Here is a 24,327-nt window from a genome sequence, read left to right as displayed (position 1 = left end):
GGAGAAAGAAGCAGCTCAAAACATGTAGAGAAGACTGAAAGATGTACCCTGGTTTCCCCAATGAACACTCCTCTTTAGTTTACAAGCTGTTCTTCATCTTTTCTTATTATGATTCTGCTGCCAAATTTCTCAAGGCATGACAGTATAAGAAGAAAGTGAGTATGTCCATCAACCTACAGGAGCAGCCTGCCTAAAAGGTTCTCCAAATATCATTATCTTAAGAATGTTTCTTAAATAATACAAGAGGTGGACCAAGAACTTTGGAAATGTTAATCAAATAAACCTTTTGTGCCCAACTGGGAACTGAGCCCTGTATGGATTTATTCCAGAAGTGCTGAAAGCTATCAGTTCAGTTTAGCAAACTAAAACATTACAGACTGTTTTTGTAAATAATAAATGAGTGGATAGAGCTATGATGTGAGTTTGAAGCCTCATCTAAGAATTTCCTTGGTTGGATTCCAGTTCACACTTAGAGACTAGTTAGTGTCACAGTTTGCCTGACACTGAGTCTGATGTTGACAGTTAAAAATGTAATATACTGTAGAGAGCAATTCTCTGTTGGCAGGTGTTTGAAAGACAAGTTATGAAATTATTTCCAACTCTAGCTATTAAATTTAGGCATTGTTTCTAGAGCCTAGCCCTTTAAAAACAATAATAAAAAAAAATACATCTGTCTTTTAAGAGTAGTAGGGCAAAATACCTATCCCAAAAGCTGAGCACAAGGTCCCTGGATGGGTTATGAGTTGTAAAATGTCTCAAATTTAAGTATTGGTTGAAAGCAGAATTCACAACCCTGACTAAGGTGCATACAAGATAACCATGTGATCAGGCCCAGTCAACACAGGTTTATGAAAGGCAGGTCCTGTTTGACCAACTTGATCTCCTTCTATGAAAAGGTAACCCAACTAGTACATGAGGGAGCTGTAAATGTTCTCCTGGAGAAGCCAGCAGCTCATGGCCTGGGTGGGTATAATCTGCGATAGATAAAGAACTGGTTGGATGGCCAGACCCATAGAGTTGTGGTGAACGGAACCAAATCCAGTTGGTGGCCAGTCATGAGTGGTGTTCCCTAGAGCTCGGTATGGGTGGGAGTGTTGATCTTCTGGAGGGTAGGAAGGCTCTACAGAAGGATCTGGACCAGATCATTGCGTTGAGATCAGTAGTCTGAGGTTCAACAAGGCCAAGTGCTAGGTTCTGCACTTGGGTCACAAGACCCCAGGCAGCGCTACAGGCTTGGGGAAGAGTGGCTGGAAAGTGCCTGGCAAAGAGGGATCTGGGGGTGTTGACTGACAGCGGCTGAACATGAGCCAGCGGGTGCCCAGGTGGATCCGGGCTTGTATTAGGAATAGTGTGGCCAGCAGGACTAGAGAAGTGATCGTGCCAGTAGGGAGGCCCCACCTTGAATCCTGTGTTCAGTTTTGGGCCCCTCATCATAAGAAGGACATTGAGGTACTAGAGAGAGTGCAGAGGAGGCAATGAAGCTGGTGAGGGGTCTGAAGCACAAGTGTGATGAGGAGCAGTTAAGGGAACTGGGGCTGTTTAGCCTGGGGAAAAGAAGGGTGAGGGGGAGACCTTATCGCTGTCTACAACTACTTGGAAGGAGGTTGTAGCATGGAGGGTGTTGGTCTCTTCTCCCAAGTAGCAAGTGATAGGACAAGACAAAATGGCCTTAAGTTGCACCAGGGGAGGTTTAGATGGGATGTTAGGAAAAAAAAATTATTAATGGAAAGAGATGTCAGGCATTGGAACAGGCTGCCCAGGGCAGTGGCGAAGTCACCATCTGTGCGGAGGTTTAAAAGGCATTTAGACAAGGTTCTTAGGGACATGGTTTAGTGCTAGAGTTAGGTTATGGTGGGACTTGGTGATCCTGAGGGTCTCTTCCAACCAAAATGGTTCTATGATTCTACAAAATGACACACAGTTTCAATTCTGGGTCTTTTCTTGAATTTTGACCTAACATTTCAAAGAGATGCCTGTGACATGGTCAGAGAAACCCTTGCAGTAAAAAGTAGAGACAACCAATACAGGTTCTAAAAGTAGCTCTCATCCAGTTAATAACGTGGGGGTGGTATTTTGCAATCAGCCTCTACTGAGCCATCCTGAACTTCAGAATTGCTTTCTAAACTGAACTAAAATCTGTGCTGCTGTAACTAAACTGATAAATTTAACCTACCCAGCATTGAGCTCAGATGTCTCACTCCTCTATGGCCGTTAGTTCTGTGTCTTCTGGTTCACATTCTCATTTTGTTGCCTGAAGTGGTTATCAGCACTAGCTGTCCTACTCAAACTAAAGCTGGAAAGAGTCCGTCCTTCCTAGAAAAAGCATGCTATAAACCACAACTTACTTCCTGAGCAACATATACCGCAGTAAGTGCATGGCATTACAAATATTGTTCCACGCAACACAGTGAGCCAGTGTAGTAACTTTGTCACCACAACTGGAAGTTCCTTCTTATCGATCCCTCTACCCACGAACTCTTGCTCCCAGCAGGTATTGGTACACTTTGAAACCTTCTACGAGCTGCTTTGTGTTTTATACCACTAGTTTAGCAGAAACTAAATCCAGGGAAAAAACCAAAAATCACAAAACAACAAACCGAAAACAAAACCAAACAAACCGAACAACTGCATTGTTTTCATGTATGCTAGCAACTTCATGGAAGGATCCAACAAACACTGAAGTTGCAGCAAGGCTGGCGATAGAGTTGGGAGATCAGCAGCGAGTCAGAGAGAAGCAGAAACTGGGAAGATCAAGGGAGACGTCCCCCTCTTATGGTGGAAGAGGTACCTATCAGAAAGACAGAGCTATCTACAAAATTCTGCTCCAGGACACCGGGATGGAGGCTGGAACACCTCTCCTATGTGGAAAGGCTGAAAGAGTTGGGGTGTTCAGCCTGAAGAAGAGAAGCTCCGGGGAGACCTTATTACAGCTTTTCTATACTTAAAAGGGGCCAATAAGGAAGATGGGGACAGACTTTTGAGCAGGGCCTTTTGTGATAGGAGAAGGGGTGATGGTTTTAAAGAGGGGACATTCAGGCTGGATATGAGGAAGAAAATTTTTACACTGAGGGTGGTGGAGCCCTGGCCCAGGTTGCCCAGAGAGATGGTGGATGCCCCATCCCTGGAGACATCCCAGGCCAGGCAGAATGGGGCTCTGAGCAACCTGAGCTGGTGAAGATGTCCCTGCTCATGGCAGGGGTGGGACTGGTTGAGCTTTGAAGGTCCCTTCCAAACCAAACTATTCTGTGATTTGATGACTTTATGGTACAAACCACAGTGACCCAAGATTTGTTACACCTCCATTTCCAACATTCGTGCTTCAGATATGACCCTTTATTACAGCCGCTGAGGTCTGTAGCTGTCTGCCTGCGACCACAGAAACCCCCCGGCAGTGTGCAGAAGAGCACTGATACAGCACCATAGATGTTTGCTCGGTGTTGCGTTTGGACATCATGTCAGACAATTAGCACTCACAACTCTGCATGGAACAGGCATCACTATATTAAAGGCTGGATCTATATTTAGGCACAGAGGGTAACATCAGAGGAATCTAAGTCGCTGCAATTTGCTCTTCCTCCAGGCCCCGTTAAAACAGAAGTTCCAGCAACTTGTGCTCCCTTAGGCTACTCATGAAATAAAGATCTCTCTGTATCTGCCTCTATCAAACTGCCAACACTATTTTCAATGTATAGCACTGTTTCTTTTCAGATGTTCTGTTAGACTGAAACTTTCAAGGCTGCATGAAGACTGACAGATGAGATTTGTTAAATCAGATCCTCTAAACCACAAAAACAATCTTAAAACCAAGCACAGAATCTTAAACCAGGGGCCCGGTTTTGGCTGGGATAGAGTTAATTTTCCATATAAGCAGCTCATATTCTGACTACAAAATAATTCACTAATATCTTTGATGCTTTTAGGGTCCTAACTGAAAATTGTTTTCTATGTTTTTTCATCAACTAACCTCACCAGCTCAAATCATTGAATTTGTTGGGGACCTGATTGGGCTCTAACAGATTTCTCAGGAACTCCCACAACACTGTTCACCAAAGAACATTGCAGCCAGGTACTGAAGAAAAAAAAAAAGCCATTCTTTTCCTGTTTATCATCATTTCTGTCAATTATATGTAATACTCTAGCAAATCTGCCTTGGGAGAGTTAAACTCCAGCAAAAGTCAGGCTGCTCAAGTAGCTGGAGTTCAGGGGTTAAGTACTGTTGGTGCTGTAGAGGTGACTCAGTTGAACTGTGAATTCTCACTTCGTAGACAGAGGTGACTAAAAAAATATACCCAAAAGTGGCTGCAAAATGCAGTTGGTATCCACACTGCAGACAGCTAAGGGCCAGTGACTTTTACCAGTTGGGCTCAACTAATGAAGGGAAAACATTTAGTCCACTTACCATCTGGTCCTCAAAGGAGTTTGGCAGGGTAATCTCTTTCACAGGGGCTATTACAGATTACCACACCACTTCAAAGTACAAATACTGGGACAGATTGTGTCATCTAAGGTGTGACTTTATTATCAAAATCTACAGGTTATGTCCAATTAGCTCTATGCCTACAAATTACATAAGTTACAGCTAGGAGAGTTTTAATCAGATCTTATAGATCTATTAATACATAGGAAAGTTTGTATTCTAGTCATTCTTGGGTACTTGTGCTGTCCTCACTCATGTTAGGCTGAAAATTATTTTTGCAGTTCTTTTCTTCCCCTGCTCTCCATCCCATGAGTCACTCTTTTATAACCTCTTGTTAGTCAAAAATAATTTGTTATGCCTTTTCAGGCACTTCAAAATATCTGCCAGAGACTGTTGATGCCCTCTTTCTGTGGTAATCTTCACATATTTTTTTAAATCCTCTATGCTATTGATAAATAAGGTTCAACCATATTCTCTGTTACAAGGTCAGCTGCTCATTAGTTCCTTTCTTGTAACCCTATCGGACCTAATTTCTTGGGGAAGTCATGAGTACTATCTGAATGGTAATGTTTCCCATGAATTTTTTATAGGTATTACTAATGTAGGAAGCTCTATCAATACCTATATCCTACAGTCTAGACCTATACCTAGACTGAAGAGATTAAATAACACTAAGATCTGTAAATCAAGACTCAAAATTCATGCTGAGCCACATCACTAATGCTCTAAAATAAGGAAAAAAAAAGAAAAATCCATTAAGGAAAAATATTAGTAACCAATTAAGAAAAATATATTTGCTGTACATTTGATTTTATTACGGCTTTCTTGTTTTGACTGATTTGCTTGTATCATATTTATGCTCATTGACTGAGGTTTTTTTATTCTCAAGTTTTTGATTGATTTGGGAATAAGCAGAGATGACACCTGAAACATTAGCTCATAAACAGTTACAAGCAAAACAGGTGCAGCAGTAATAGTAATAAAACCACAAATCACTAACATTTTTTTAGAAAAACGCATAGCAACAAATTTATATTGAATGCACTGTTTCTCCGAAACAAATTTTTAGCCCTTTAGTGCTCCTATTTTCTCCAAGATTCTGAAAAAATGTGATTATTTCCTGTTATCTCCCATAGGGTAGAAAGGAAGAACAGATATTATTAATAGATGGATTCTCTAACATACAGCCAGTAGGAATAGGAAAAAAAAAAAAAGAGTAAGATTTTTTAAATATAAAAACTTTCATTTAAAACCCATGCAAGGCTTTGTCTACACCAATGATATTTAAACCTCTTCAAAGCTGAAGTAGCATTAACAATTTAGTTTAAATTCAGGTAATAAAAGAAGATCAAAACATGTATTTCTAATCTGCTTTTCACAGCGCCTCAAGTTCAGGCCTACACTGAAAGTAATACATGATCTATAGAATATCTTGTTTGTTTGTTTGTTTTAAACCCCAGCATTGACATAGTATTAAACTTGAAAAGCTCAGTGATAAATCTCACAGCAGCCACATTTTTTTCCCAAAGCGTTTCCTTAGGTATTACCTGCTAAATCCTTGAAAGCGAAAGATTTACAGTTTTCTAAAATAATGTAACTTTCTTTGAAGACCAGTTAAACACAAAGTCTAACTGGATGCCTTGGCATTTTGAGTGCGTGGAGTGAGAAATAGGCCCATTCTAAGATGTTTTTCAGCCCAGATAAGATGTATTGCCTTCTGGAGTTGTTTATCTGTTTCCATTCCCTCGACAGGATACCTAGACAGTTCCTTTAGATGAGACACCTAAATTTCAGACAGCTGAAATTTAAGATAAATGAATCACCCCCTTAGTCTCCACCCTTAGCTACTATTAGACTAAGTTATGAAAAAAAACCTCTTTGTTCTTAATATGAAAGAAGTTTTTCATCAGAACAATTGTACCATGGACTTCCTGTCACTTCAGAGCTGCAAATTCAGGAAAAAGAAATGTCAACAAAATGCATGTTTGAAGCAACAATCAGCTGTTCTATTGCTAATGAAGGTAATTATATGTTCATTCTTTTCAAGGATAAGAGGCTGGAATGGGCACATGACAATTAATCAAGATGTTCAGAGCATCCTTCCAACATGTACCAAAATTTATTTAAGAATCAGTCAAAAAAATGCTTTAAATCTCAGAAGTGAACAAATTATCCCTGATCCTATGTAATACTATTTTACTCATAAAAATTAAATGTATTCATTAATATTTTTTCTTCTTTTGATAAAAAAATGGGGTAAGAATCTAGCGTCAGTTATTAAGAAAATTCTTCTCACCTTTCCTACCTATTTCAGCTGGAGAATAATGAGATAATTCTAAGAAACAAGCAAACAACTTTGTATATATACAAACTCCTCGTTATCCACATGTTGCTCTGCATTTAGCTAATGGCTGTGGCTGAATGCCTGTAGCAGCTGAAGTGTCTGATGAACTAAGCTGTGTAATGTGACTCCTCTGCTTTTGTGAGTCACTTATAACTGGCCTGGAATATATTGTATTCATAGAATATTTTAATAGTTACACCTATCAAAAACAAAGCATATTAATCACACAACATAGCAGAAAAGCTTGAGCCATACAGCAAGAGCCAGATTCAAAGATCTTGGCCATGTGCTCAAGACCAAGACTTTCCATGTGAAATGTTAACAATTCTATGATTCTATTCCTTCACCACCTCAATATTCATTCATAGCAAACTTGCCTGAGTGCCAGTAAATATCTATTTTACCTGCCTCTCTTTAGAAAGTTTGTCCAGTGCACATTTATTTTTGTGGTTTCTTGCTTTACTCCTAGATTGGATTTTATTTAGAACATTGTGAAGCTTCTCCTTTTATGGAGAATCTAAACAATCATCTTAATCTAGATGTTTAAAGTAGATCTGAAGACTCCCACCTTCGCTGCTGCAAGTGTCCTGTTGTTGGCACAGGGAGAAGCAATCTCCTTGGTTCAGACTTGTTGTGTTCTCAGCGTGACACCGAGAATACAAAATAGGGGAGCGATGTCCTATTCATTATATGTGTAGCTGCCCCATTACTTTACGGGATAATGTGGTTCAGTTTCAGTTCATAAAAATTCACTCCTTTGCCATAAAGAACTGGATGTATTACAGCTCATATAAAAGGGGGATTTTGAAGTGAACATCTGATTTATTCACCATAAAATACTAAATAACATTATGACCTCTAACTGATCTATGGTGCACCAATCATTCCTGAGGAATTTCAATTTTCCTTCAATCTATACAAGCCATGTTCAGGTGCCCATTATAAGAAGACTAATGCAAACTACCCAGTTGTACCAATAATATATGTAACATGGCAATAGCTTCTTTTATTTACGTGACGATTCCATGATTTTACTTAGCATAATCTCACTTAGCTGAACAAAGTAAATTCAAGTTTTCTCTGACAGTTTAAAATAGTAAGGGAAAAAAAAAATTAGATATGATTTGCAAGACAAAAAAGAAGGCAATATTAAAATACAGATGACAGGTTAGAGTAAAACAATTTTCTAAGTGAAAATATCTGGGTTTTTTCTCCTTTTATGCCCAAAGCAATTATTCGGTTCAATACAAATGCAACAAAGTCCTTGTATGTTCAACCAATAAATACAGATTTCTGAAGTTTGGTCCTTGTAATGGCACACAGAGCAGAATGATTGAAATCACTGTAAGTGAAATTATTAATTTTCAGCCATGATTTAAAGAAAAAATAATGATCTGAATCCAAAGGAGAAATGGAGGAATGTTTCACTGGGTTAAAACAAACGGCCATTTGTCTTCTATTCAGTGACAGACAGCAGATGTCTAGGGACAGAGTATAAAACAGGACACATACGGAAATACCTCCTTGTGTATCCTCCCAGATTTTATTTTTAATCTAAGGTTTTAAAAATGAGATTTATTTTTTGCTTTGCATTTTATACTATTCAGCTACCATTATAAAGAGATTATTAGTCATCAGATCCTTTAATTTGGGACACCTTTCTATGCTCAGTCGGATTAGTTTTGAGATATACATGGATATTTATACAGGGAAGAGCATTGCTATTTCTGATCCTTCCTGATGGATGGATCAAAGTGCTTCTGCATTTTGCATGGCTTCTACTGCCTCTGTATCATGACACACAAGATTCATTGAAATCACATCCTTACATAGATTTATATCGCTTTTAGTTTCCTTTTCCTATGGAGCCAGATCTCTGAAGGTCAGAAAATAAGCTGCCTGATTGCCACAATGCATCGAACAAAGCAAACTGCCGCAGCTTTCTGCCTCAGAACTTGTGGGTTGTTTTACAATAAATAAGGTATCTCTCCAGCTTGCTGTACCTCATTTTTCTACGCTCGCTTATGAAAGGATGTTTTTTCAGAGAAGATGCATGAAGACTTTAAGAGATCTTTAGGCTCCTCAAGAGGAAAGAGAAGCTGAATCCCTCTTTCTCATCTGTAGACAGACACAGAGTGCAGGCAAACGTGTTCAGGTTCTTGCTGTAACAGTGAATAGTTAATTCTCACTTACTTTGCATTCAGCATTGCTACCAGCACCACTGCAAGATGACTGAGCCTAAAGCAGATGTCGAAGTTTATCAGATCAGAAAGTACCTTCCTTTTTCATATATCCTTTTTTTTTCTTCAGGAGAGCACTGCCTTTTTCATACACATTTTTTCACATTGCACCTTGCTGCAATTCAGGACTGGATTTTTGCCACTGACTTCAGTGAGGGAAGAATTTAAGTTATTGCACAGTCCATATAATAAGGACCGTGACCTTGTCTTCATGATATCAACTTCTTGTAACCATTTCCCTGGTTGTTATGTGCTTACTCTCTCTCTGTCAAGTCTTTCTTTGTATTGCTATCCATGCTTAAATTGTACAGTAAAATGCTCAGTTCAGGGGGTAGCAGTTAATTATTATCCTCTCTAAATGTTTGGGATGCCTCTATGTGCTGGGAAAATGGAATCAGGACTAATGTAAACCTGTCAAGGCTATTTGTAAGAAAAGGCTGGTATCAGTCAGATAACCATCGTTGCTCAGGATGGGAGAGAACTTAAAAAACAGTGTGGTTTTAAGAAACTTCCAAATGATGGGTCTTTCAGAAAAAGAAAAGGCACACTCCAAAGGCTTTAGAAAATACAAATTATGCAATGATTAGGGACAGGACTGGACTATTCTGAAGAACTAGCTCAGATGAAAAGAGCTAGTTGTCCCCTAGAATGTTAATATTAGTTTGTGTATGGGAGAAACTTTTGGTAGAAAAATTGCTCATTGACAAAGAAAAAAAGAGCATTTTCTTCTTGATATAACTGATTAGTGATCTTTGTGTTGTTTAACTCAGACATAAAAAGAACCTAGGAAAAGTACACTTCTGCTTCACTGCATGCTGATCTGACCAACATATAGTGCCCCCAAACAGCATTGTAACATTGCATGTTGTAGACTTGCACCTGCTTCATTGGCTATCAGTCATAGCTCTCACTGAAACCTTTGTGACTTGAAATACTGATGTGAAGGCAGAACAAAATATAAGCAAGGTAAGGAAACTTAGAACTATGCTGAAGAATTGCCTCCTAATGAGGAAATCTCAGCTATGAAGCAAAGGGGGGAAAGGGTAAAAAACAAACAAACAAACGAAAAACACGGAAAAAACTGTGATTGGGCTTGGGGCAATGCTGGTCTTTTGCAGGGCCCTTCCATTGTGCAACTCCTGTCAACAGAAAGTCACAGTTAACAATGGGGCCCTGTTGTCAGATTGATTGTGCTTCATTGCTCTGAAGCACACAACTGATTGCTGGTCTTGCCTTCATCATATAAGTGCTCTCTGTATTCACATCCCTCTGCTATCTGCAGCTGCAAGTCATCTCTGCTGCTGGAATTGGATTTTTCCATTGCCAATTCACGGATGTGTTATAATTAAGTGCACTTGAAATATCTACCGTGTGCACCACTGACATTTAGAAGTTCACAAAAGTTTTTGTTGTTGTTTCTTGGATTCTTTTACAATTCCTGCATCCTGACAATTACAGTGTGGCTTTTCTGGGTTTTTACTGGCTTCTCCTCATTATAATCATGGAATCATAGAATGGTTTGGGTTGCAAGGAGTCTTCAAAGCTCATCTAGTCCAAGCCCCTGCCATGAGCAGGGACATCTTCACCCAGATCAGGCTGCTCAGAGCCCCATTCAGCCTGGCCTTGACCATTTCCAGGACTGGGTAAGTCAATTTACTGTGCTCTAACAGGGACAGGAGCAGAACAATGTGTTTAATATTTATTGAGACTTCATCTTCTAGCAGCATAGGTTCTTGATATCCCCAGTGTTTGTCCCCTGGACCATTGCACAGTTTGCTTTTAACACACTGGAATTGTGGCTCTTCATCTGGTTACAGCATTTTAGTCCTGTTGGCTTGATTTGCCATCTGAATACAATGGAGTGTCCCCTGGTACTATTAAGGAATACAAGAGGATCTGGGCATTTGAAAGGAAGGAGATACACAACACTCAGCATTAAGCAATTGTATCCCAGTCAAATTGGGTAAACGGTTAATGTGGTGGAACAAAAACAGCTGAGCTCACTGCAAGAACTGAAGAGGAGAGCCAGGCAGTCACAGCTCTGAGTATGGGGTCTGGTGACAATGCTGAGGAAACTCCCCAAAGGGTTGTTGGAATGAATCCTCAGCTGGTATAAATGGCACTGGCTCCAGCAGAGCTCCAGGGCTGGCAGAGGGCAATGTTAAAAGGTTTCACAGAAGCCCTTTGTGTTGAGAAGGGTGAAATTAAAGGGGAGACACTAAGCTTTGAAAAGTGGGGAAAAAGAAAGTGATGACTATTTTAAGTAGTAAAACCGCTGACATCTAATTTTCCTGCATGATCCCAGGGCTGTATCAGGGATATATTAAGCTTAATTCAATACAGATTTGGAAGTTGACTGTCTATTACATTGTGCCATTTTTGTCATTTTTAAAAGTATTACAAACTACCACTGCTTAATTTGTTTTCATCTTGCAGAGGTGAAAAACACTACAAAAGACAAAATGTGATGACAAATGTGACTTTTTATAAACACCACAGAATGCCGTCTGTCTTTCCAATGTTTCAATTTTTCAGAAACTAAGTTACTCAATTTCTAATAGTGAGTCTGACATAAAATTCAGATTAGGCCGCTGTGCCAAGCGTGATATCCAAGGAGATCTATTGATTGCAGCAGCCATTTGAATAGCAGATTTATCCCATATTAAACATTCTGTATATATTACTTTTGTCCATAAACAAGTCACTGACATTTCAGCTTCACTGTGAGATATTATTTTAAAAGAAGAGAAAAATGAGAGTATGTGTCTTGGAATATTTCTCCCCTAGAAAGATTATAAAAAACTTACTTGATTTGTTTAATATTGACAGAGAAACAGAAGGTAAATTTACTTGAACTTGATTCTCAGCCACTGCAAAACGATCCAGAAATAATTATCCGACAATGAAGAAGATGCCTTGATAAATGTTTTACAGTCTGATTAACAAAGTAGATTCTGTTTTGAAGTAAGGAAATAAAATGTAAATAAGTATGCTGGGTGTACCAAGGAACTGTCCAAGACACATTCATTAGTTAGAACTTTGGCTAAACTTAGAATCAAATTAAACTTTATCTGGTGCCACAAGACAAGAGTCAGGAGCCATAATGGAGTTGTATATCACCAAAATGATGTTCGCATCCTGAAAAAGCAGTTTTGCAGGCATATATGTGGCTTCTTAAATAAAGGGTTACAGCTTCTACAATCTGCATTAAATTTTATTGTTTTCCCAATTTTTCTCCAATTTTACTTTTGATCAAATACAGCATCAATGATATAAAATAAAAATAATTATACCAATCACCTCTGAGAGAATTCTTACCCTTGTCTTTGGAAGGAAAAGATCAAGTCTACATTTGAGTCCTGAGTTTTTGGGGAACCATAGAGTCCAATGCCCTGACAGTCCATTTCAGGAGGATACAGAAATTCTCTTCTTGACTGTCTAACAACAATTCCTTCCAAATAAATTAATATGCCTTATAAAATGGTGGATAATCTGGTTTTGCCTCAGCACAGTCTCAGAATAGACAAAGTATGCCCTCAGGGACCAGAAGTGAAGGACACAACACAGAACATACACTGTTCTGTAGTCATAAACAAAGAAAATGGCAAGACAAATTATTCAATACACCTGCCTGGAATTGAGATGACAAATGGCAATTGATAATAGACACAGTTCTTAGGCTTTGATCTCATTTGCATTTCTGCCGCCAGTGTTTGCAGCTCAGTAAGCCTTCAAAATGATTCAGGATGATAGACTCGATCTTATTTTTAAGCAAGAACAAGTTCCATTGAGAGAGAATATGGTTCTCCTTGTCTACACAAGTGGTTTGCTCTAATACAAATATACCAATGACTGGAATCAAGGACTTATTCTCATCTAGTGACAAGCTGACAGTTAAAGGGAATAGGCAGAAAAAGAGAACAGTTTAATAGCTACTTGCATCACCAATTTTTAGAACAGAGAATGACTCTGACACAAAAAATCCTAAATATGGCTCAGTGACAGGAAAGGTTTTCCTGGGTTTGTGTGAAAAGCTGGTTTTAGTTTTGCTTTGGAAAAGAGGCTAACCTGTTGCCAAAAGCAATCTGCTTATATAATGCTCATTGAAGTGAACAAGAGAACAGTTGCACGTACTCGAGTCCTTATTATCATCCTATGGAGAATCAGAAACCTGAAGACAACAGTATTATGCTAATGGTGGGCGCAACCTAAGTGTCTAGATGAGCTACATCATCCAAAGTATGAAAACTAAAGAGTTGATTTAGATGTCCTAAGACAAGAAGAGAGCAAAAATTATGAAAAGTAAATTGGTTGAGGTCTGTTCTTCGTATTTCTGTGTTCCAGGGAGACAGCAATAACAGTGTCAGTGACAGAAACGGGAGTACAGGTGATTGGATGGGTCTGCAACTTGGTTCTTCAGCTTGTCTTTCTGAGATTGTCAGTAGACCTTGTTACCAGCACCCTATGTTCAGATGCTGTGGGGCTGCACCTTGGTCGGTGAAGGCACCTCCTGGGCTGTGGTCACTCTTGCCTTGTCCCCTCTCATGTAGCATTCCTGCTTGTGCTGTGCCTGACACAGATGACACTATAATCTATAGGTAGATATATTATCCTAACTGTATCTCCTTTAAGTATATCTGCATATGGAGGGGGTGGAGAAGGGGGAGAAGGATTGTTCAATAGCATCCTTCCTGCAATTAATTATTGTTAAGATCCTTAGCACTCAATACACAGCAATGGTAAATAACTAATACACTTTTGATCTTACTCATTGTGTGAAACTCCTCTTTTTTCCCACACAAACTCCTCTAAAAATGCCTTTGACTAACATAGGAAACTGGTTCATCAAAATCCACAGATATTGACCACAGTTGAGAGTTTTGTTCAGACTCATCCAGCCAGATTTTTCCATCAGCTCCCAGCTCCACAGACCAGTGCAGTTTGCAAACACAAGGAGCCACATTTGCATTTTTGTTCTGTTTACTGCTTGTGGCTGCAGAACACTGGGATGAAGGAGAGAAAGCTTATGTTTCATAGGCAGAGTAATAGAGTACAGATATATTTACATACACAGAATTGATTGCCATGCCACTAGGGATTAATACTATGTAATTAATGAAGGGAAGGTGGAAGCACTGGCTATCCTGAGCCCATGGAAGTAGGAAGGTTGTTGCTAAGGGTAGATACACTGATGAAGAGAAATCAATGGGCAGATACTTGCAGGCAGACAACCTAAGAAAATATATGATTACTGAGGTAATGATGTTACATGCTATACCCCTTTCAAACAAGATTGTTACTGACAATAGGTCCTGGCAGTCTGAAATGACGAAGTGTTAATGGGATGCAGGAGGAAGTCTGTGGTGCCACAGTTCTGAGTAAATTCAATCAGGCAACATGACCAGGAGCATATCACAGGAACACAGAATGTCAGGGATTGGAAAGGACCTCAAAAGCTCATCCAGTGCAATCCCCCCATGGAGCAGGAACACCCAGATGAGGTTACACAGGAAGGTGTCCAGGTGGGTTTGAATGTCTGCAGAGAAGGAAACTCCACAACCTCCCTGGGCAGCCTGTTCCAGGCTCTGGCACCCTCACTGAGAAGAAGTTTCTTCTCATATTTAAGTGGAACCTCTTGTGTTCCAGTTTGAACCCATTACCCCTTGTCCTACCATTGGTTGTCATGGAGAGGAGCCTGCCTCCATCCTCCTGACACTCACCCTTTCCATATTGATCCCCAGGAATGAGTCACCCCTCAATTTCCTCTTCTCCAGCTCCAGAGCTCCAGCTCCCTCAGCCTTTCCTCACACGGGAGATGCTCCACTCCCTTCAGCATCTTGGTGGCTGCGCTGGACTCTCTCCAGCAGTTCCTTGTCCTCCTGGAACTGAGGGGCCACAACTGTACACAATATTGCAGGTGTGGTCTCCCCAGGGCAGAGTACACAGGGAGGAGAACCTCTCCCACGAAATATCTTCCTCTTCATAGAGGAAATTCACTTGCAGAAATGCAAGTAGGTATGATGTAGGTAGGTTTTCAAAGTGCAGTGCAACAGCATAACAGCCCCACAACGTAGTGCAGTCATGCTGACTCGTGAATTGTGTCATCATAGATGGATGACTTCTAGATACATAGCAGCATGTAATTTGTAACATGGTTTCTAGTTATTTGAATATGAGAGTAAGGAAAGTCACTTGAGTAAAAAAGACTAATTAAAGAAGGAAATTTCCCTGGAAAAGATGGAAATTTTATAGAATAGCATTTGGGTATTGCCATTTTAATGTGCAGTACAAACACAGTCACACAAGGGTTACAGAATCACAGAATGGTTGGGGTTGGAAGGGACTTCTGGAGATCATCCAGTCCAACCCACCTGCTAAAGCAGGTTCACCAGAGCAGATCACACAGGAATGTGTCCAGGCAGGTTTGAATGTCTCCAGAGAAGGAGACTCCACAGCCTCTCTGGGCAGCCTGTTCTAGTGCTCTAGCACCCTCAGAGTGAAGAAGTTTTTCCTCATATTCAGATGGAACCTTCTATGCTTCAGTCTGTGCCTGTTCTCATACATAACACACTTACTACATTTCCTTCACACTTAGTACATAAGAAGAGTTTGAGTTGCAGATCACTTCCAAGGAGATTTGAGCCTAGTGAGTACAAACCTTTTCAGATAGAAGCCTTTAATGTTATTTTTCTATTCCCATCCAAACCATTCCAGTGAAACTCCTATCAGTCAAGAAAAAGGATCAGTTCCTGGCAGAACTAGTTTATTTGAAGTTTCAGATAATTTCTCTGGTATTCCCTACCTAAATATTCAAATTGTAACAGCAACTTTCTGCCATTTAAAAGTTGATAAGGACTTAAGATGCTTATCGTGTCAGACCAATGATCTGCCTAATTCAGCAACTTGTCTCTTGTCAGTGGCCAAAATGGATTCCTAATGAGAATCACTGCAAGAAAAGATACCAGTTTGCTGTGTGCTCTCTTCTAGCTCAGAGACTTCCTGAGTTGTCTAATCTAATATTCTAAACCAGCTTCATAACTATGGTAAAAACAGACATCTTCAGAGAACAATTTATCCACTCTGAATGTGGGTGTCCAGGGAAGATAAGATGAAGTGCTCTTGGATTCCTCTTTTTCTCCTTTCAAATGCTCTGTTACTTGAAGTCCCATTTTGGTGTCGCATTAGGTCTTTTAAAGGGTGGCAAATTCATTGAGGACAGCAGGAAAATCCAAGGCAGAAATGAATTTGAATACATGAAGAAATACAGAATCTAGTAGTAGCAAACACACTACAATTTTCCATTTTAATCAATAAATCTCATTTGAAAACTACACATATTGTTGGGTCAGAGCCAGTGCTCTGAACATCAGCATTTGCCTGCTCCCATCCTGCAAACTGTTCAATCATAGAATGTCCTGAGTTGGAAGGGACCCACAAGGATCCCCACGTCCAACTCCTGTAGCTGGATATGAAACTCTAATAGTTACCATTCAGATGTCAGGTAAGGAACAAATCAAAGTAAATATCATAGTTATGTATGTCTGTTTTGTTTAAACATATTACATAAATAATACGTGAATTCTGAGCAGGCCTTAAACTCTTGACAAATCCTAATCCAGCCCTCAGTGCTGCGAGGTTTGGGCTTCCCCACTGTTGATTAAGAAGTGTTCTTGATAGATCTATAAATATGGGACATTAATCTGATGAATGCGATAATTTGCTACTGCAGAAATGTTTATTAATGTAAATTGATACTGTTATTCTTTTCCATGACATTGTGTGAGCACAGGGAAGCAAAATGAAATTAATATTGCCTTTGCTTGGGTACTGAGAATTCAGCATTTGAATGTTGGGTCCTTCATGGCTATAAACAAAGTGAAGATAAAGTCTGGAGCCAGGTTCAGACAGGAAAGCTAGCCCTAGTAGTAGTTTCAATGTACAATACAGCAGTCACTGCTTCTTTGCAGATTCACTGAATTTGCACAGCTTCACCTATTATTCAGGCACTGGTGGGGAAGCTGTATCACAAAAGGAGCACAGAAAAAAAAAGAAATTCGTTCTTTTCTGCAGGGCTGGAATGTCAATGTCATTTTTGCCAGTCATTGCAGGGAAATCAGTGCCATAGGAATGTGGTGTCAGCTCAAAATAAACACAGACATTTTAAGAAATTTAATCTATCTAAAGAAATACTAGTGTGGCCATCTATGAAGAATAATTGTACATCTCAAATTCAGCACAGAAATCTTTTTGGTAAGATGTTGATATGGGAAGATGCTTGATAGGGAAACAGTGACTTAAGGCCATGATACTTAATCTTTTCTATGTCAGTCATCCTTTGATTTTTGTTCAGAGCAAGATGACAGGACTTTCATGTCTGTGGGATCTTTGGTTAGAAGAAGTAGTAGCAGATACAGTGGTTTAAGGAGGGAGCTACTGATTCAAAAATTTAGTTCAGAACTGCCACTATTCAAAAGTCCTCAGGGAACACAGAGAAAATGAACCTCTGGGTGTGTAACAGTCTGGGCTTGAAACCAAGTCCCCTAAGTGCCTGGCTCTGCCTTCTCAGAAAATGGCAGATCTTTTAATAACGGATCACATGTAAATTTTGGAAGTAGGTAAAATCAATGCAAACGTTTTTTCTGCTTGGAGAAGAGGGGAGGGAGAAGAGAGATCATTAGGAAGTGAATATTTTAGTTGATTAGAAAATGAATATAAAACAACAGTGTCTGTCTGATGTCTTAGGTTTTACGATGAATATTTGCAAATATCCCTTCCAGCCTTAAAGAACTGCTAAAATCTCACTCAGACTACGACTTTCAATTCTGCTGACTGATTGTACTGCTGATGGAGAATTCAGAGAGCCTCAATGAGAATAACTGAAGGACTAGAAAACATGACCTAGGAAAGCTTTTACAGAATCCCTAAAGAATAGAAAACTTTCAAGAGTCACAGTATTGATTTTCAAATACAACGAACATGCAAAGAAGAGCTGCAAAGTTGAAAGGAATAAAATTGTTCATATCCACTGTGGACAGAACAAGCTGTCATAGATTTTTTTTCTTTATATCTGCAGGTAAGTAAAGTGCTGGTCTTAAAAGGGTTAAAAGAGTGTGGAATGAGTGTAAGCGTTTTGGATGCTGACTTGTTTAGGGTAGTTCAGATGTTCTTGCAATCTTGCAGTCTTTCTTTCTCCTATTCTTGGATAATATCCAACAATCAGTGGGTAATGTGATGTTATAAAGGTGTTTAACAGAGGGCATCCAATAAAGTTCCTGAATCTTGTTGTTAAATATTACATCTATATCACAGCCTGATACTAAGGCACAAACTAATTAAATCAGTTAGATATATAACAATTATTTCTAAGCAACTAAACCCTCCACAACTCGGGAGACCTATTCTGCATTTTAGCACTATGTTAAGATACGTACATTATCATTTTTTCTTGCTTTAGGAAGGTCTCTTGTCCCATTTTAGCCCTGAACAGAAAAAAACTAAAAAGCCAAACAAGGAAAAAAAAAAAAAAAGTAATAAAAAAACCCTAATTGATTTTTTTGTTGTTGTTTTTATGTGAGAATAATAATAATAATAAAAATCCTTACACTGTTCTTTTCCATCATGGCTTTTTAAGTAGCAAGACTTCTGCAGCTATATAAAAATACAGACAGGAAAGGAAGGGGCAAGATTCTTCCTTCTTCTATCCTAGTGGAAATCAAGAATAACCTCACTGACATCTGTGGAATTACAATGATGTAAAACTGGTGTATATGAGGGGAAAAAAAAGCTATCCAGAAGAGTATACTTCATTGGTTTCAATAAATTCTCTCCCTTTTTAACACCAGCTGTATAAAAATCTCCAATAAAATTTTATGTGCTAGGTCTGGTGCTGAAATGACCAGACTCTTTCCAATAACATAAAACTGCAGTAAGCAATTAGAATATTTCTGCTTAAATACGTTGTTCCAATTTGTTTAGTATCTCATCCTGGTGTAATTCTCCCACTTCATCTACTATCTCCAGTATTATCAGCATGATTTTCTCCCAGATACGGAGGAATATGATATTCAAACTTACATTTATGTCTATATCTTTCTGAATACGTATTTCCCTAGATGTCTTATTCCAAAGCATTTCTCCTGAAGTTTTGCTGTTGCCTTGCTAACAATTATACTCAAAATGTGTATGGTTTGAGCTACTTTATACCCACCATGAGAGTATCAAACCATCTCTAGCACAAACAGTATGCAATCATGAAGACTTACAGATTTAAACATTACAGTGTACATTATTTAGTATTACAGTCTTGTATGAGTTCACTTAGTTTTTAACTTATCATCCTATTTTGCACTTGGGTAGCAACATATGAAATTTTTACTATGAAAAGCTAGTCTTCCAAAGTGATTTGGCCAGAGTTTAGATGAAGTCAAAAAGTTCTTTAAATATACCTTATTGTTATTAAATCTCCACATTTTCCCTTTCAGTTAATGAATACATATATTTCAGTCAAATTGTGTAAATGTGAAATCTATGGTCGCCCACTTAAAGATTGTCCTATTCCTTTTGTTATTGTGAGTAATCCATTAGAAAGGTCAAGACTGACTTTCTTCCTATGACTACCCTGGCTATTACATTGAGCAGAAACGGGTATTGTAAATGTTTCACTATTGATTAGCACAGGCAGCTAGTTCAAGTTCTAGAACATGAGCCAAGATTTTAAATGCCTGTGACATGCAAACCTGTAACGATCATCAGCAGGTGATGGTCTAGTTACAACACAGCAGAGAGGTGTTTCAATGAGGGATTTAAATAGTCTTTGCATGGTGAGAACATCAAATTAAAGAGTGGGCATGAGGACTCATTTTCCAGTTTGCTGACTCAATTTATAGGAAAAAAAAACAAACAAACAAACCAAAACACAAACAAAACAACAAACCAAACAAAAAACACCACAACTTGTGTTGAACAAAAATATCACTTACGTACTTAGGTTAATATAAAATATTATTCAGCTATCAAACAAATGGGATTATTTTTTCAACCCACTTCCATCATATGCACACTCTTAGACAAATTCGTTTGTTGGGGTTATTTTTCCCCACTTTTTAAAACATAAGTACATGTTAAAATGAAATCCATCTTTTCAAGCTGCATCAAAATCTTTCATTGAGAAAAATGTCACAGTTTTCTTTGCATTAGTCTGAGCATCCCTATGTAGTCTTTGCTACACAGACATTTTGGTGACTGTGAACCTCCAAGACATCTGATCCTGATTTTATGGTTCACTATCTCTCCTCTGCACACTCCTGTGTCCATGGAAGAATCAGCTTACTTTAAGGATTGTGAAGCAGAGAATTTTGATGAATTAGAATGAGTATATTTTAAACACAGGTACAACAGTAGCTCTACAACAGCGTGGAACCAGTTATACTGTTGGAGAAGAAATGCCCAAGTCTAAATGCAAAACTGCAAGCTGTGTATTTCTGGGGCTCTTTTCCAGGGCTAATTCTTCAAGGTGAAGAATTTTTTCCTCCCCATCAAACCAGAAATTCTCTTGTTCTAGTGTGTGTTTTGGCATACAGAGAAACATGCAACATGTTGCAACAATACACAGCAACATGCATTCAGTCACTGAATTCCAGCGCTTGTGCTGGAATTTGTGATTTGCACATATATATTTGTACATATACACATATATTCTATTTATGTCTGGAAATATTACCTGCATACATGCATAGAGTATAACCAAGTTACATTTTATAGACCAATATTTAGGCACAGAACAGTTAAATTGACTAAGGAAATTGCAGACAGCTGTATGAAAAGTATGAGCTGAATCAAGAACTCCTGAACCCTTATTTAAACCAATGTTGCCTTTTGTCAAATTAAGAACTCAGTTTCCAGTAAAAATTAACTGACCTTAACAGCAAAACCACCATCAACTCTTTTGTGTGCTTGTTATTGTTATAAATCTAGTTAGAAAGTGTGTCTTTAAAAGTGTCTCTCCAGATCCAAAGAGTTTCAAAAGAAACAGAAATATGTAAGCATTTCTCAAACCTCAATTAATGTCATGCAACTCCTCTTTCCAACTGAAAGTTAAAATGAAAATGGAAACAAAAATTGTATCGAATCATAGAATCATTTCAGTTGTAAGAGACCCTCAGGATTATCAAGTCCAACCATAACCTGACTCTAGCACTAAACCGTGTCCCTAAGAACCTCATCTAAATGCCTTTCAAACACCTCCAGGGATGGTGACTCTACCACTGCCCTGGGCAGCCTGTTCCAATGCCTGACAGTTCTTCCTGGGAAGAATTTTTTTCCCAATATCCAATCTAAAACCTCCTGCAGCACAACTTGAGGCCATTTCCTCTCCTTCTATCACTTGCTACTTGGGAGAGGAGACCAACACCCTCCATGCTCCAACCTCCTTTCAGGCAGTTGCAGGCAGCGATAAGGTCTCCCCTCAGCCTCCTTTTCTCCAGGCTGAACAGCCCCAGTTCCCTCAACTGCTCTTCATCACACTTGTGCTCCAGGCACCTCACCAGCTTCATTGCCTCCTCTGCACTCTCTGTAGTACCTCAATGTCCTTCTTATGATGAGGGGCCCAAAACTGAACACAGGATTCAAGGTGGGGCCTCCCCAGTGCCGAGTACAGTGGCACAATCACTCCTCTAGTCCTGCTGGCCACACTATTTCTGATACAAGCCAAGATGCTGTTGGTCTTTCTGACCACATGGGCACACGCTGGCTCACAAATCAACACCTCCAGATCCCTCTCTGCCAGGCACTTTCCAGCCACTCTCGCCTGTGCCTGTAGTGCTGCCTGGGGTTATTATGACTCAAGTGCAGGACCCATCACTTGACCTTGCTGAACCTCATACAATTGGCCTCAGCCCAATGATCCAGCTGGTCCAGATCCCTCTGTAGAGCCTTCCTACCCTCCAGCAGATCAACACTCCCACCCAATTTGGTGTAATCTGCAAACTTAGTAAGAGAAATGTGTGGAGTGGATCCAATACACTAATTACAATAAAAAAAGCATTTGTGGTTAGACTCCCAAAGATGCCTACACAGTTTGGTGTTTCTAAAATAGATAGAGACAGCAAAATATTAATAATTCCAATAAGCCTGATTTTAAAAACCCTGTAAGTTTGTATTTCAGATGTGTATGTCATGTGCCTCCAGATACAGTTTGCCAGGATGCTCAGTAATCTTTTCTGTTTCAACCTGATGAAGTTTTTTTGTGTTACATGCAATGGCCATGTTTTTGGAAATTCATTTCTCTTTCTTTTGTTGGGTTTCTCATCAGTATTATTGTCTTTCCCACTTTCTTGGGTGAAACCATACAAAATAATTTTTTTCTCTTTTGACTTATTTTGAAGATGGCTGGTTTTCATTCTCGTATTTCTGTACATTTTCACACATCTTGGCAAATAATCAGTAACTAATTTTTAACACTCCTACATTTTCATTACATTTTGTTATCTTAGTTATGCAGAAAGAAACTGAGACACAAACAGGCCAAATGAATTTGTCTGAGGCTGTATAACGCATAATCAATAATAGAAAGGCTCAGAACAGGATTAACAGTTTCTGACTTTCAGTGCTATGGTTAGACAAAGGAACAAGGCTCATTCTCAATTTACTTTAAATTGAAATAGTTCATTAGAGTTAAGGAAAACCAACAATTTGACTATTTCTTACTGTGCCTGTTGTTTACATTGCTGAGGTATTACAATCCATGTCTGTAAGTGGTGTGAAAAGGACAGATTAGCTTACTGAGGTGGTCAACATAGAAGTAATAAATAAATGAATTCACAAGACACAATTTCAAGATATAGGAAACCTCACAGCAGTATCTGTCTGGTTATATGTCCTTATCATGGTAAGGAAAATATGCTGCCGGCCTTCTAGTCAAGTGAAAAGTGGCCGTGGAGCTAATACAAGTCAGACAAAATAAAAATAGCAAAAATGTAACAAATTTAATAGAGACAACTACCACATACAGGAAAAGTGTAGGAATCTCTACATATGCCAAATGGCTGTTTGGTGCCTCAATAGTTCTAGAGACCATCCTGGAAGCCAGTCTTGACTTAATCCTTTATTGAATGCAAACACAGGTTCAGGCGCAATTAAACTACTAAGTAGAATTGATCAATATCAACATAATTAAGTTTTACTTCTTTCAGGGAATAAAGTTTCAAACAATGAATAGTCTAACAGTAAATTACAATGAAGGAATTTCATGAAAATATCAGGAAATGAACACAAGCCATAGGAGATAAGCAAAAATAAATAGTTCATTACCTTGCTACTACCCAAACCAACAGTATCAGTGCAGTGCCCTGGCACACATTCAGTGCTCATTTTCCCAAGCATTGATTGAATATAGCATGTCAGCATTTTCTTATCCTATGTCAATCAGTACTTTCATCCTCTTTAGAATTCCGTACCTATGTTCAGCTTGATCATTTGTGTTCATGCAATATGTGACAGGATGCTAAAACGTAACCATTAAACACCTCTGCTCTTTCAGTAACGGCAAACATAAAGTCTGGCAGACCCACTGGCCACTGTCTGACAAGAGAATATAACATTTCAATTTCAGCTCCGCTCCTGGCAGGGCCTCTTTTGCTAAAGGTTTCGCCTGTTTGGAATCTTCATATGTGGAATTAGACTGTAGATCTTATAGAATCATTTCAGTCGGAAGAGACCGTCGGGTTCAGCGAGCCCAACCATAACCCAACCTGATTAGCACTAAACCATGTCCCTAAGAACCTCATCTAAATGCCTTTTAAACACCTCCAGGGATGGTGACTCCACCACTTCCCTGGGCAGCCTGTTCCAATGCCTGACAGCCATTTCCATGAAGAATTTCTTTTCCTATATCCAATCTAAACTTCCCCTGGCACAACTTGAGGCCATTTCCTCTTGTCCTGTCACTTGGTGCTTGGGAGAGGAGACCAACACCCTCCATGCTCCAACCTCCTTTCAGGTAGTTGTAGACAGCAACAAGGTCTCCCCTCAGACTCCTTTTCTCCAGGCTGAACAGGAGTCTTACTAGGAGTTTTGGCGTCTGCGACTAGAGTTAAACTTTCAAAGCTGAACTTTGATGTTGACTCTTTGTAGGGAAGCTTTGTGGTGGTTTTGTGAACTGAATTTGCGTTTTTGTATTCAAAGATAGCTTTTATATTTGATAACTATAATTCAGAAAAAAAGAATATTAAAACCCTAGTATATTCACTTTTGTGAATTTTTTATGTTTCCCTGCAATCTTTTGGATGCTTGAGTTACCAACATAGTATCTGAGTGATTTCTGTGCCTTA

At 39.1% G+C, this 24,327-nt stretch overlaps 1 long non-coding RNA gene across 1 annotated transcript in view; it reads left to right on the top strand.

The window, feature by feature from the left end:
• LOC308039781 overlaps positions 1–24,327 on the top strand; it is a 40,305-nt gene that overhangs the window by 5,328 nt on the left and 10,650 nt on the right. Inside the window, exon 2 of the long non-coding RNA XR_013922061.1 lies at positions 17,744–18,074. This is a non-coding gene — a long non-coding RNA (uncharacterized lncRNA). The remainder of the gene's footprint in view (positions 1–17,743; positions 18,075–24,327) is intronic.

Source organism: Nesoenas mayeri (assembly GCF_963082525.1).
Source record: "Nesoenas mayeri genome assembly, chromosome: 4".
Classification (NCBI taxonomy): Eukaryota; Metazoa; Chordata; class Aves; order Columbiformes; family Columbidae; genus Nesoenas; species Nesoenas mayeri.
Note: the sequence above shows the minus strand (reverse complement) of the source record. Positions and strands in the feature narration are given on the sequence as shown.